A 14510-nucleotide genomic window follows, 5' to 3' on the forward strand; every position below is an offset into this window, starting at 1 on the left:
CTTCACCCCACTGAGTGTTGAGTGACAGGCGCAAGCCACCACACCTGGCTTAGCTTATAGATCTTAAAAACATGCATGTCCAAGTCTAGTCAAATCTAAATGAAAAACAACTCAGAATTGAGCAGATAGGAAATTAAACAAGCAAACAGTCCACCCTGACTAATGAGCAGCACCCAATGAAATCCATCATTTTCTTCTCCAGCATCCAGATCTACAGCCTGGCTTCTCACCCATCTTCTTTGTCAAGTCCCCGTCTCCTCCAGCTCTGAGCACTGAAGAGCCTGTGGGTCCAGCCATCTTCTTGTGCTCTCTCTCGGAGTTCCGAGGAACTTGTGGCTCTCTGTAGAGCCGGTGTGTGACATCCATAGGCCAGGTCTTTCTCCTGGGCACAAGGATCTTATACTGAACAAAGCAATCTCCCCTGACAGCTCCATCAAGAGTCTCCGGACATGTATATCTGAAAGAGAATTCCACTAACTTAACCCCTTTATAGCTCTTCCCAAAACAAGAAATGGATGCTTCTTCTTTCTAGCTCATTAGGGATAGGCCATCTTTTTTTTATTTTTCATACTTGACTTCTAATTCCATGAGAATTACCCAATGGCTTTAACTTCAAGTGACATCCTGAATCAAAGCGCCTTTTTACCTGTTTTCAGCACCGTCTCCTCTAGGAAGTAGGCCTGGGGTCTCAAGACAATTCAGCCAAAATATTTCAGCAAGGGCATAAGACTTTATTCTGCCAAACCAAGAAGGCAAGCACAGCTGGGTATGGTGGTGCACACCTTCAATCCCAGCATTCGGGAGAAAGAGACAGGCAGATCTTCAAGGCCAGCCTAGTCTGCAAAATGAATTCCATGACAGCCAGGACTACATAGAGAAGCCATGTCTAGAATCAAACAAACAGACAAACAAACAAAACCACAAACCAAAGAAGGAGGAGGAGAGGAAGAAGGAGAAGAGAAGCAGGAAGCAAGAGAGGGCATCTCACTGGGTTTCCATTCCTAATGCAAAGGGGTCCTTGTGTCTCATTGACAATGGTCAGAGGCCCACCCTACATTCTTATGTGGTTGGCTGACCAAAGCAAACTCGATTCTGCTATGTCCAGCACTACTCAAGGGATGAGCCTGACTTAGGGGCAAGGGAATTGAAAAAGACAAACACACAGATACAAAAAAAAGTTGGAAGAACAGTGCTCTCTGACAGAGAAACCAAAGCACCCCCCCAAAGCTCCACTATGTCATATAATGTTTATTATATAGAGTCGTACAGGGAGGTGGGGTTATTGCACACAGCTGAACAAGAAGTAGTACCATATGGATAAACAAGGAGGCGGGCTTTATAGAATACAGCTGGATCAAGGAGATAGGCTTAGTGAGTCTCAGAAGGAGCAGTCTTGTAACGGAACAGTCTTCAGGCTGGTGGGAGGAAACTGTGATGGCCATTCTCCACACACACTAGCTACATGCTCTCCCTGACATCTGATAGCACCTGAGGGAGGTGTGGCCATTCCCATGAGTCTAGAGTTCTCTGTGTGGCCATACCCACACCAGTGACACACATACACTCAGGAAGTCACTCACTCAGGGCTTCCCCCCCTCCCTACATAGTTCATAAGAAATACAGTATTAAGCATGGAGTGCCACCTGGGACACTCACTTCTTTCAAGAAGTGCTGACGCTGGGGGATCTTGAAATTCTGCCAAGTGGCTTCGTTACAATTTTCTTTTTAATGAAGTTTGCCTTATTTAAACCCTGGATAGAAAAGACATACATTTCTTTTACATTTCCCACATCACACATATCTCACATCTATATTATAAAAATATCCTCCTGGGGACTGGAGAGACAGCTCAGCAGTAAAAAGAACTGGCTGCTCTCCCAAAGGACCCTCATTCAATTCCCAGCACCTACATGGAGGTTCGAAACCACCTGTAACTCCAGTTTCAGGGGCTCTAACACCCTACCCTGGCCTCCTTAGGCATCAGGTACGCACATGGTGCACAACCACCCCCACACATAAAGAATTAAAATAATTTTTCAAGTGTATATCCTCCTGTTTGATTTCCTCACCCACCTATGCTTTTCTATCATTGTGTCTTACAACCTTGTAAAATGTAAATTAAACTTTTGGCTTCTGGTGCATTACTGAAACTCAGAAACCATCACTTCTACCTTTGCAAGAAAAGCTGAATCCACTGTGCACTAACATCCCTTCCTAAATCCACCAAAGGTTTGAAATCACAAAGCAAACCTCTGCCCCTGAAACTAGAGACAGGCCTCACTCTTTGCTGGAAGCAGACTCATTCAGCTGATGCTAGTATGGAGGGCACACTTTAACCTGCGGGCCTGGAGCTTTACAAACTTCGAGAGTGGGGGCGTGGTACAGGGTGCTCCCCATACCTCCAGAGTGTTGCCTGCCTGTGAACTTCCAGCAGAAAGGGAATGTAACTGGTTCCAGCTCTGTCTGCCTAACACTGTATTCCTTTGAAGGAACAGTAGAACATGGTCTCCTGGGAGGAGGGAAACAAACAATTCGTACTTGTTAAAAGTGCCAGAATCAGAGACTTAAGACTTCTTCTCACACCTTGCCTCAATAGGGCTCCTGTGTCCTAACAGGGATTGCTGTAAAAAGAACCGAAAATCCCACTCAAAAAAGTAAGGAATCCCTAGGGACCCTTAAAAAAAAAAAGCAAGCAGTCCTGAAAAGAAATTAAAAATAAACACACAAACCAGTCCAAAAAGTTGGAGAGCATCCTAACCAGATTCAGAAACGTCAAAGATGTTGGAAATCATCAGGCTGAGACTTTAAGTACCTTTGACTAATTAGCTAAGGGCTCTAATAAGAAAAGCACAAGGCATGAGAGAGTAGACAGTGGTCAGCAGAGAGATGCAAGCTCAAATAATCAAGGGAAAAGCTAGAAATCAAGCTCTTAAAAAGCCTGTAGGAGAAGGCCAGGTGTGGTGGTACATGCCTTTGATCCCAGAGCTCCAGGAGCAGGGGCAGGGGAATTTCTGTAGCTAAAGTGCTGATTTACATTGTGAGTTTCAGGCCAGCCAGGGATACATAGTAAGACCCTATCTCAAAATAAAATGCCCTATAAAAGAAATGAAGGACTTTGGCGGGCTACTTGGTGGCCTAGACATGAGTAATGATGTGTAAACCACATCATGTTCTTCTTACTATGCAATCATCCCAGTAGAGGGCTCATAACGGCTAGGAATTGTAGATGGAAGTTTCTACAACTTCCAACACAGCGATTCCACTCATAAGCATTCATATCCATAGGTTCTCAGGAGTATAGAGAGGTCAGAAGTCTGTCCTCATGGTAAGAGAGAAGGTGGTTGACAACTCAACCAAAATAGACACTAATAAGTCTGAGATAGCTCATTTACTATTTAAACATGATTGGGTAAGGAATTAGAATTTGCCACCTCAGTATATTCTACAGGCTGCATGACAGTTGTGAAAACCCATCTGCCACTGGTGTCAAGGCTTCAGTGGTGTTCACACTGCCTGAAGTGTAGAGCTGCTGAGAAAATATCCGCACTGAAACAGTCCTAACCAGGCAACACAGAGAAGCCCTGCATGGGGAACTTGTAAGTCCATGGTAGGGGAATAGGCTTCCATTGGATATTTTCACCTCACAAATTCTGACAAGAAGATGATAGATAGATAGATAGATAGATAGATAGATAGATAGATAGATGGATGGATGGATGGATGGATGGATGGATGGATGGATGGATGGATGATAGACACAGAAAGACAGAGATAGGTAGATAGATGAAAGATTTTATTCAACTGATATCAAGTAATCTAGAAAGACAATGTCTCAAGGAATAGCAACTCTCAGACAAAGAATTACACTCCTAATTCCTACAGAGATCAATTCCTTGGTTAAAAAGAAAGTTACCATTCCTAGATAGCAGAGTCTTTTAAATAAGAAACAGATAGCCAGAACAGTATAGCAGGGCAATCTCTGGATTGGAGATTAGAAGACAGAAATCTAACCCTCCATCCACCACTCATAAACCTTTACTGAGGAAATTTTCCTTCTGAAAAAAGCACTACATGTCTGTCCTTTGCTGAAAAGGTTTAGATGAGCCTTGTATATTTCATATTGTGCTTTAAAGATTTATCTATGTTTCTTTTATGTGAACAGTGTTTTGCTTGCATGTATGTAAGTATGCAACATTCATCCTGGTGTATGAGGAGACTAGAAGAAGCCATCAGATCCCCTGGAACTGGAGTTACATATGGTTATAAGCTGGGAACCAAACTGTATTCTCTGGAATAACAGCTTGTGCTCTTAACCACTAAGCCATCTCTCCAACCATGTTTGTTTGTTTCAAAATCTCACTGTGTGCCTCTGACTCTCCTGAAAATCACATATAGAACAGGTTAGTCTCAAACTCACTGAAATCACTCTGCCTCTGTCTTTGTAGCACTGGCATTAAAAGTGTTCACCACCACACCTAGCTTCACATTGTATTTCTTTTGTTGTGCTTTTTAAATCAGTGGAGATAATACATATATAAACATGTCTGGGAAGCTATAAATCATAAATGATATTTTTATAATTTGTAATCTACTTTCTATCCATTAGCCTGAATGAACTACCATGAGTGAACATGTTATTGTTTGACTTATTATTCCATAGTCTTTTTTCATTGTGGACACACATCACAGCGTAATTCAATGTGTCACATGTGATTGGCAAGTAAATATCCCTCCACAAGGAATATAATCATTTAAGATACACTTAAAAAAAAAACAAATTTTAAGACCTCATTTTCTTCCTTTCAAAGATGATGCCTAAAATGGCCTTAGTAAACACTTGTAAGCAGGGAGGTAAATGGAGGCAGACCAGTGATAAAATGCTTTAAGATTTGCAGTTCATAGAGCTATAATGTCATAGAGTGAAGTCGTAAGTAGTGAGAGTATTTTCTCTAGCCGTCTCCACTGTTGTAAAGACCCAGTGAAATATTACTTTAACTTGTTTGATAGCACTTTGTAAATATTGTTCACTTAACAGACGTTATAAATTCCTCACTGCCACACAGCAGAACGGAAGTCAGCCTTTACAACTATGAAGTAAGCAAAGGGCTATATTTAAAAACATGGAGACCGCAGTCATAAAATGTGATTTAGCTGAGGATTTTATGGTGCACTTCTGAACAAGTAAATCAGATTCTTCAATGTTTACCCCTGATAACTTTTGGCTCCACAACCCGCCACACAGAAATAGACTGCTGCAATTAACCCCTAATACACAGATTCCCCCAGCAGCCCAGAGATGGCACAAATGGGGGCGTCCCCATATTTGGATGTCATTGAGCGGATGTCTTCAAAAATACCTTCCCTTGATTAATGATCAGAACCAGGCCTTGAACTGGCAGGCAGGTATGTAGTGGGGAAGAGAGGACAAAAAAACCAAAGTAGTGTAAACGTTTTTAAATTGAACCTTGTTTGTACAAGAAAAATTGTTTTCCTAAAAAAGCGGGGGTGGGGGTTGGGGTGGGAAAGGGAGGGTTGAAAGTTACTCATGTAGTGGCTGGTGGAATGGCTCAGTGGGTTAAAAGGTTCCTGCTGCCTGGCCTGATGACCAGAGTCCCACATGACAGGAGCAGAGAAACATCTGCCACAAGTATTATGACCTAAACGCACACTAAACAAATAAATGCAATTATCTTATTGTTTCTATTGCTGCAGTGAAACACCATGTCCAAAAGCAACTTAGGGATGAAGGCATTTATTTGGCTTACACTTCCAGGTAACAGTTCATCAGAGAGGGAAATCAGAGCAGGAACTCAAACAGGGCGGGAACCTGGAGGCAGGGGCTGATGCAAAGGCCATGGAGGGGTGCTGCTCAGTGACTTGCTCTCTATGGGTTTGCTCAGTCGGCTTCCTTATAGAGTCCAGGACCACCAGCCCAGAGGTGGCAACATTCACAAAGTCCTGGTCCCTCCCACATCAAAAGCTAATTAAGGAATGCCAGGCAGACTTGCCTACAGTCCCATCTTATGGAAGCGTTTCCTCAAGAGAGGCTCCCTCCTCTCACGAGACTCCAGCTTGTGTCAAGTTGACATAAAAATAGCCAGTACAGTAGTTTTTTTTAAGTGTTTAAATTTTTCTTTTATGTATATAATATATATATGTATATATTGCCCATACATATGTGTAATATGTGTATCTGAGGTAGCCAGAACAGTGAGATTGGATGTCTTGGTTATGAGCTGCCGGGTGGATGATGAGTACGGAGCACAAGTACTCTTCATGAGCAGCAAATGCTCTTGGGTGGCTCTGAGGTTAAAACCCCTCGCTGCGTGTGGGGGGGACCTGTGCTCCTAACCTCTGAGCCATCTATCCAGCCCCACGCTTTTTCAAGTTAGCCGTTGAGCCAAAGCATAGGCAAACATCATCCACTCAGGTTCTGCTTTTAAATAAAAGCAACAGGATATTGTAAGAGAATTATAACACAGACATTGGTGAATTTTTTTTTCCACAAAGGGCACGATAGCAAAGATGTCAGGCCTTGCGGGTCCTCCAGGTTGTCACATCTACTCTGTCATAAGACCGCAAAGGCAGCCGACGACACAGAACTGAATGTGCTCAACCGTGTGTCCCCAGAGGTCCATATACGGATGTCAAATTTTGAATGACATAGTTTGTGGTAGGCATCATGAAATATTTGTTTTGATGTTTGTCTAGCATTTGATGTTCAGAAAAAAAAAAAAGGAAAGTTGATAAGTTATCACAAAACAGGTGGCATACAGGATTTGACCAGAGGCCTGGAGTTCCCTGGCCTAACTTCTAATTATCACGGACAGAAGGTACTGTCCTACAGATAAGAGCTTTTTTCCTCAGGGCTGTGTAGTCTTTCTTCATCTTATCTAATTTTTGGAAGATAAGAAAACCATGTCTGGTCATGAGTATAGCCTTTGATTATGCCTTTGTCATCAATGCTGCCTTAACTTGGAGTGAAATCTTTTGGGGGGGGCATTGAGATAGAGTTTCTCTGTGTAGCAAATTCTAGGACTAGCTGCCTCTGTCTCCGAAGAGCTAGGATTAAAAGCATGAGTCGCCACACCTGGCTTGTGTTTTTGTTTTTTGTTTTTTAAGGAAAGAAGACAATACCTACGAGGTACGGAACAACTGCACACCCTAGAAAGAAAGCTATCTGCTCTTCCTTTCTAACTTATACTCTCCCAACCCCAGCAGCTTTATCCCCAGCCACCACCAACTCCCACCCCACCACTGTGGGGTTGCCTTTTCGAGAGCTTCTCATAAATGGAATCGTACGGCGTACAATACTGAGGTTATGTTTCTTCTCAAGGTGTATCATCAACTTTGAGCTTCTCCCAAGTCATGGTAAGCACACCTCTTCCTCTTTATTCCTTAGATGACTCCATTTTTCCATGAGACAGATCCACGTGGGGCATGTGTTTGCACACGAAAGGATGCTAGGAGTCTTTCGTGGTATGTCGGATCAGCAGAACTTACACATTCGCATGCAGGTTCTTCTTGCAGACATAACTTTTCAGTTTACCTGGGAAACGTTTATGAAAGGGAGGTCTGGGCCATATGAAGGATATGTTTAACATCATTAAAAAAAAAACTTTCTGTGTTCCATACAGGCTACTCTATCCCTTTACCAGTGCTTGGCATTGAGGATTGCTTTTTGTCTTGGTTATTGTAAAAATGCTCCAGAATTTCAGTGTTTGTCCAATAGCTAATGATATTGGAAGGCCGTCTCCTCACAAGTCTATGTACTGTCTGCACTGCCTGCATGTGCTTATTCTGAATTCTGGGTATCAGTCTTTACAACAAACTTGATAACGTGAGGTTTTAGTTCTGCTTTAAAGAAACAAATGGTGCTCGGAAAGTTTGAATGACTTTCCAAGATCACTTGGCAAGTAGCAGTTTTACAGGCTATGTATTTTCCACTAAAAGTTGCGCACTTTTGGCAGAAGTTAAATTCCAGTTATAGTTACCGAATAATAAAGTGGAGTTTTTTCAATTTGATTAATAAAAGGGAAGGGTGGGAATTTTAAAAAAGAATTTTTTCTTAAAAAAGGTAGAATTATCTGATGGGTTTTATTGGGAATTCTATAAATTATAAATAACATTTTTCTGGGCATGGTGGTGCATTCTTTTAATCCTACAGTTTGAAAAGCAGAGGCTAGTTGATATCTGTGAGTTCAAGGCCAGTCTAGTTCCAGGACAGCTAGGGCTACATATTAAGACCCTGTCACACACACAAAAAATCTTGATTATAATTCTTTTGTCTTTTAAAATTACTTTGTGAGATATAATCACATCTCCCCCTCTTCTTTAAAAAATTAAAAATGGTAAAGGTAATTGTAAATTTGGTAATTCACACTTACCTAGTAGCCTTTTCTTAGCAGATTTTCTAGGAACTAACAAACTTTCTGTGTTCAGTAGTTGGTGCTATCTAAAATGCTATGCATCAAAGAAAACCACTAAACCCTTTACTAGGATGCTTCACTGCATCGTCAAAGGCAGCCTATGCTGCTTTGCTGTTGCTGTCTTCATTAGCGAGTAAAAAGGAAGAAGAAAACATCTGCTGAGACATAATTGTGTAACTTTCCAGGTCTTAGATCGCATTTGAACTCTGCTCCGGCTGACTCGGCAGCTCACTCAGAGTCCCAGCCCAGCTAGAACTACAGAAAATAGAATGAGTGCATGCCAACACATTTCATATTCATCTTTCCTTCCTATATCTCCTCGTTCTATATCTCCTCCAACGTTTGCCCATGACAGCAGATATGAAAACACTAGCTGATATTTAGCAGGTATTCACAATCATGAAAGATGTTTTGTCAGACAGCTTCTAGTCTGTTACATATAGAGGCTCTGCTTTGTGCAAATACTAAGCAAGTTTGTATTATAATTGTAGACAAGTCAATCTCTCTTTTTTTTTTTTTCCTGAACAGTGATCTGGTTTCTGAGAAGACAACGTCAGATCTTTCTAGAGATCCTAATCTTTCTTTCTCTTTGTCTCTGATAACAAAAGAATGAAGGCTGCTGGGAAAAAAATCCTAAAGGTCGATAGCATAGCTGGAGTCTTGTGTCTGGGCATCTTGACTGTGCCTTACCTGGCTTCTTTGTTCAATAGTCTCTGAGCTAAGACACATAAATTAGTAACAGACAGCAGGAGGAAGACAAGTAAGCGAGCACTGAAGTGAAAACAAAACTTCGCTTACCTTTTGTCGTGTTTAAAGAAAGGGAAATGTGACTGATCCATTCATCTGCACTTTAAAGTAAGGAAACACCACCCAGGGGGCAAGAACGCGCTCACTGTCGTTTATAATAAGCACAGAACAGGTAAGGTAAAATCAGAGGAGGAGGGTGTGAAGTATCGCAGAAGAAGAATTTTCTTAATAGAAACAGAGCATGAGGGAGAGATGGCCTCGTGGTTAAGAGCCCTGGCTGTTGTTCCAGACCTTGGTTTGATTCCCAGTACCCTTGTACTGGTTCACAAATGTCCACATGGAACTCCAGTTTCAGAGGATCCAATGCCCTCTTCCGACCTCCTGGGGCATCAGGCATGAACACAGTACCAGCATAGACACACATGTAGGCAAAGCACAAACACATACAATACAATGAATAAATCTAATACAGAATTATAAATAAAGATTTTATTAAAAAAGAAATGATGAACTGGGAATAATTATTCTTTTACTAAGGTTTAGACACAATATAATAAGAAGAAATAGAGAAGGCTAAAGTTTTAACCAAACAGCAAAGAAGTTGCCTGGTATGTGAGAGGCCCTAAATTCTAACCCTACAATAAGAAACAAACAATATCATGAGAAAGTGATAGACTGCTATAAGCAAATAAAATGACTGAAAATAATATAGAAGTAAAACATGAGTAAAGACCTCAACATCATCAGGCAGCTTTGGCGCACACCTTTAGTTCCAGCACTCAGGAGGCAGAGGCAGGTGGATTTCTGTGAGTTTGAGACCAGCCTGGTCTACAGAGGGGAGGGAGGGAAGGAGGGAGGGAGGGAGAGAGAGAGAGAGAGAGAGAGAGAGAGAGAGAGAGAGAGAGAGAGCACTCAACAGCTTCCTATCAATATTAGTTGAAAAGTAATGATAAGAATGGCCAGGAATAAGCTGGGTGTAGTGGTGTACACCTTTAATCCTCACAGAAGTAGGCAGATCTCTGTGAGTTCAAGGCCAGCCTAGTTGACATAGTGAGTTCTAGGACAGTCAGAGTTATAGAGAGAGACCTTATCTTAAAAAACAAAACAGAATGGCCATAAACACTGGATAAGGATAAACAGGTTGCTGAATCACACTAGGCTTATAAAGTCAGACAGTCTAGAAGCTTGGCCCCAAACATCTGTAGTTCAGTCCCTCCCTGCCCCCAGCTTTCAGGTCCACCAGCCTTTGGTGTCCACTACTGAGGACCTACAGTTATGGGTCCTGTGTTGTTCAGATGCAACTTCAGACCTTCCTTTTCAAAGCACTTTTCACCTTAAATTCAAATGAATGTTGTGCACTTAAAAGTAGAAGGAGCACTAGAGAGACGACGTTGAAGTTAGCATCATGTGCTGCTCTAACAAAGGACCCCGACTGAGCTCCCAGCACCCACATGGGGCTGCTCACAGCTTCTTGCCCCTCCCACCCCACTGGATCTGACACCAGCATTCATGTGCACATACTCCCACACAGACTCACACATATGCATACATACACATAATTAAAAACAAATCTTAAAAAAAGAAGAGGAATAGGACCTTGTGAGAACAAGTAGTCTCTTCCTGTGTATATTTGGAAGCATTTCTTTGATCATTATTTAGTAAAGAACAATTCTACTTCCTGGCTAGAGAATATTAAAGATTTAATTATATTTTGCTGTGACATCTAAGGTTTCTTACTTGCTAACTATTTGCAAAGGCAACCCTAAGTAAGGACTTTGTAGTTGGTTTTTTTGACTCCTTGGGGCCCACCACCCAGCTCCCAAATAAACACTTATTCTTACTTACGAATGCCCGGCCTTAGCTTGGCTCGTTTCTAGCCAGTTTTTCTAACTTAAATTATCCCATTTTTCTTCAACTACATATTGCCCCTGGGCTTTTTACCTTTCCTTATAATATATATATATATATATCTTTCCTTCTTACTCTGGCTGTGTGGTTGTGTAGCTGGTCCCTAGCATCCTCCTCTTCCCTACATTTCTCCTCCTATTTATTCTCTCTGCAGGCCAGCCTCACCTATTTATCTCTCCTGCCTGGCTATTGGCCATTCAGCACAGGTGTTTTGGACATGCAAAGTAACAGAGTTTTACAAAGTTAAACAATGTAACATAAAAGAATGCAACACATCTTTGCATCATTAAACAAATATTCCACAGTATGAACAAATGTAACACATCTCAAACTAGTATTCCCCAGCAGGACTTCCTGAACCAGATGTGAAATACTAAAACATATATCCATTTTATGAATAAAACATTCATGGAATTTATTAGGTTGCCAAAGTTTGCTATTAACTCTCAAATCAAGAACGGTTTATAGGCAAATGGATGGAACTAGAAAAAAAATCATCCTGAGCGAGGCAACCCAGACCCAGTGAGGCAAATATGATATGCACCCACTTATAGGTGTGTATTAGCTGTTAAGTAACGGATAATCACACTACAATTCACAGGCCCAGAGATGCTAAGCAACAAGGAGAACTCACGAAGGGATACATGGATCTCCCTGGGATGGTGAACTAGAAGAGATTTTATGGGTGGACTGGGTATGGGTGGGCATGGGAACAGGAGGAATCTGGTGGATGTAGGGAGACAGAGGGAGAGAGGACGGGGAGATGACTGGAATACAGGGACATTTAGGGGGCTATGTGGAAACCTAGTGCAGTGGAAACTTCCTGGAACCTGTGAGGGTGACCCTAGCAAGGACTCCTGGTATGGAGGATATGGAGCCTGAACTGGCCATCTTCTGTAGACAGGCAAGGCTTCCAGTGATGGGACTGGGACACCAACCCAGCCACAAAACCTTTGACCTACAATTTGTCCCATCCGCAAGATATACTGGAGTAATGATGAGCATAGTGGTCAACCAATGAGTGGTCTAACTTGGTACATGAGGCCCATGCCTGTCACTGCCTGGGTGACCAAGAACCAGAGATGGGATAGCACAGAGACCTAGGATACAACCAAACACCACTGACTAAAAACACACAAACAAACAAAAAAACAAAAATCGTCAATGTAATGATTTCTAATGATATTCTGCTATATTCATAGAGTGGTACCTAGCCCGTCTTCATCAGAGAGGGCCTCATCCATCAACTGATGGAAGCAGAAGCAGGCAGCCAAACATTAGGCAGAGCTTGGGGGGCCCAGTGGAAGAGGGGGAGGAAGGATCACAGGAGTCAGAGGGTTTGAGGACATCAGGAGAGCATGGCCCTCTGTTTATGCTAGTATAAGGATATATACATGGCCCTCTGAATCAGCTAAGCAAGGCTCCTTGGGGCTGACAGAGACTGAAGTGGCCATCAGCCAGCCTGCAGGGGTCCTCACTAAGTCCTCTGCATACACGCTGTGGGTGTTTAACTTGTTTTTTTTTTGTGGGACTCCTAACAGTGGGAGAAGGGTGTCTCTAATTCTTTTGTCTGCCCTCAGAGTCGTTTCCTCCTACTGCATTGCCTCGTCTGCCTTGTTGTGAAAGCTGTACCTCATCTTGTACCTGGCTATGCCATGTCTGGGAAATGAAGGAGCAGTAGATCTGGGAGAGAGGGGAGATACGGGGAACTAGGAGGAGGAGATGGAGGGGAGGTTATGGTCAGGATAGATTATATGAGAGAAGAATAAATAAAAAAAAATAGAACCATTTCCAAGCCAATGAATATTTTGAAACCATTTACATATTAATAAATATATTTTCTCCGTTGTTAAACTGCCTGTTGTATAAATATTTGCTGTTGGCATTACAAATGCAAGACACAAAGCATATATTACACTGATTATACTATTTTTATTATAAAATATGTGAATACTTCATTCCCTTCTGCCTGCAAAATCAAAATATTAAAGCAATCCAGCTGCATTTTTGCAATGATCAAGGAAGGGTGTCGTGGCTGCTCTTCTTGTTTTTGCTGAGAAAGCACCCAGAGATTTCCCTTTCCTTCCACAATGAGCGGCTTTGATAGCTGGCAGGTTTAGATGTGGAAATCTGAACCCAAAGTCAGATAAGTTTCCAGTTTCATTAATCTCCCAGTGTTTTTCTTCCTTCTAGGTTCTGTGTGACTCCACCGTTAGCTCAGCCCTAAGATCTCCTTCTGGCGTGAAGAGTTCAGACTCCTTCCCTTCATATACCCATGTTTACATCACTGTCTAGAATTTTCTTATATTTGACACCAGAGGAAATGAATGTTTTAAACCCTCAAAGTCCAATGGCCCAAAGCCCACGCTGAAAAACAAGCCAATTTCCATGGATTTAAAAAATTCCAGATTTTCCATTTTCAATGCAGATTCATAAAAGGAAATTCCATCCATTGTGAAGATCATCATTCATCAAGTTTATTGCTCCAAACAGCCTGCCTTAGGAGACTACCTGGCTGAAGAACTTCTACGTAGTTTCATTCTGTGCGTAGAAATGCACACTTACTGCTTTGGCACGGAGAGTCGGTGCAAGGCATCCCACACTGCACACACGTACACTCCTCCAAATGATACAAGTCAGAGACTGATCTGTGGCTCTCTTCAAGAGGTCGTTCTTTCACCTTCAACTACAAGGAACTGGGGTATTTTCAAAATCAGTCATCTTGCCATTCTACAAATGAACCAGAGTCTTTGTCAAAACTGGAAACCAGTCTGTATTTCATGCCCCCAGAGAATACGAAATTATTCACACAAAGGGATTTTTAACATGCTGGCTTTGGCGCTATGATTGGCACCTTCTCCCTCACTCCTAACGCCCCCAAATATCTCTCACATGTGTCACACTGTGCTTAAAGTTGGCCTGAGTGTAATATAGTTTTTTCATAGTAAAAACTGTGATCAGGTCGGTGTGTTTGTGTCTTTTATTTGCAATGCTGGCAGTAATAGCTATTTACAGTGGGCCTTTTGACAATGGAGAAAGGTATATTTATTAATATATAAGTAGTTTCAACACATTTTATTTCCATTTCGTTCTCTCGGCAAAATAATGAAACTTGAACAATACATGGGGTTTTATCAACATTTGCCTCTTGGCGTGTCTTTCTAGTGTCAGAGACTAAGTGGAGACCGAAAGACAGTCCTTAGGAATTGCAGCTGCTGCACTCCCCAAGCACATGACTAGAACTACCGTTTCACTGCACTTTCCCATTCTAAAATGCGAGTTTGTAGATAGAGCAGAACATGGGTTCCCGATATAAAACAGATTGGGCACAGCTCTCCAGAAGCCCAGCAGGGAAACATTGTTTCAAGAGCTGGCAACATAGCAGATGCTAGATCATCAGGCATCCCTCACCACCGCCCACGATCT

The 14510-nt window shown here is 42.0% G+C and overlaps 1 long non-coding RNA gene across 1 annotated transcript; it reads left to right on the forward strand.

The window, feature by feature from the left end:
* Positions 1-6563: 6563 nt before the first annotated feature.
* Positions 6564-14107, forward strand: LOC121139000. The gene is made up of 3 exons (XR_005875872.1): positions 6564-6673; positions 7123-7371; positions 13278-14107. It is a non-coding gene; the product is annotated as an uncharacterized LOC121139000 (long non-coding RNA).
* Positions 14108-14510: the final 403 nt, after the last annotated feature.

Source organism: Mesocricetus auratus, unplaced genomic scaffold (assembly GCF_017639785.1).
Source record: "Mesocricetus auratus isolate SY011 unplaced genomic scaffold, BCM_Maur_2.0 Super-Scaffold_6730, whole genome shotgun sequence".
Taxonomy (NCBI): domain Eukaryota; kingdom Metazoa; phylum Chordata; class Mammalia; order Rodentia; family Cricetidae; genus Mesocricetus; species Mesocricetus auratus.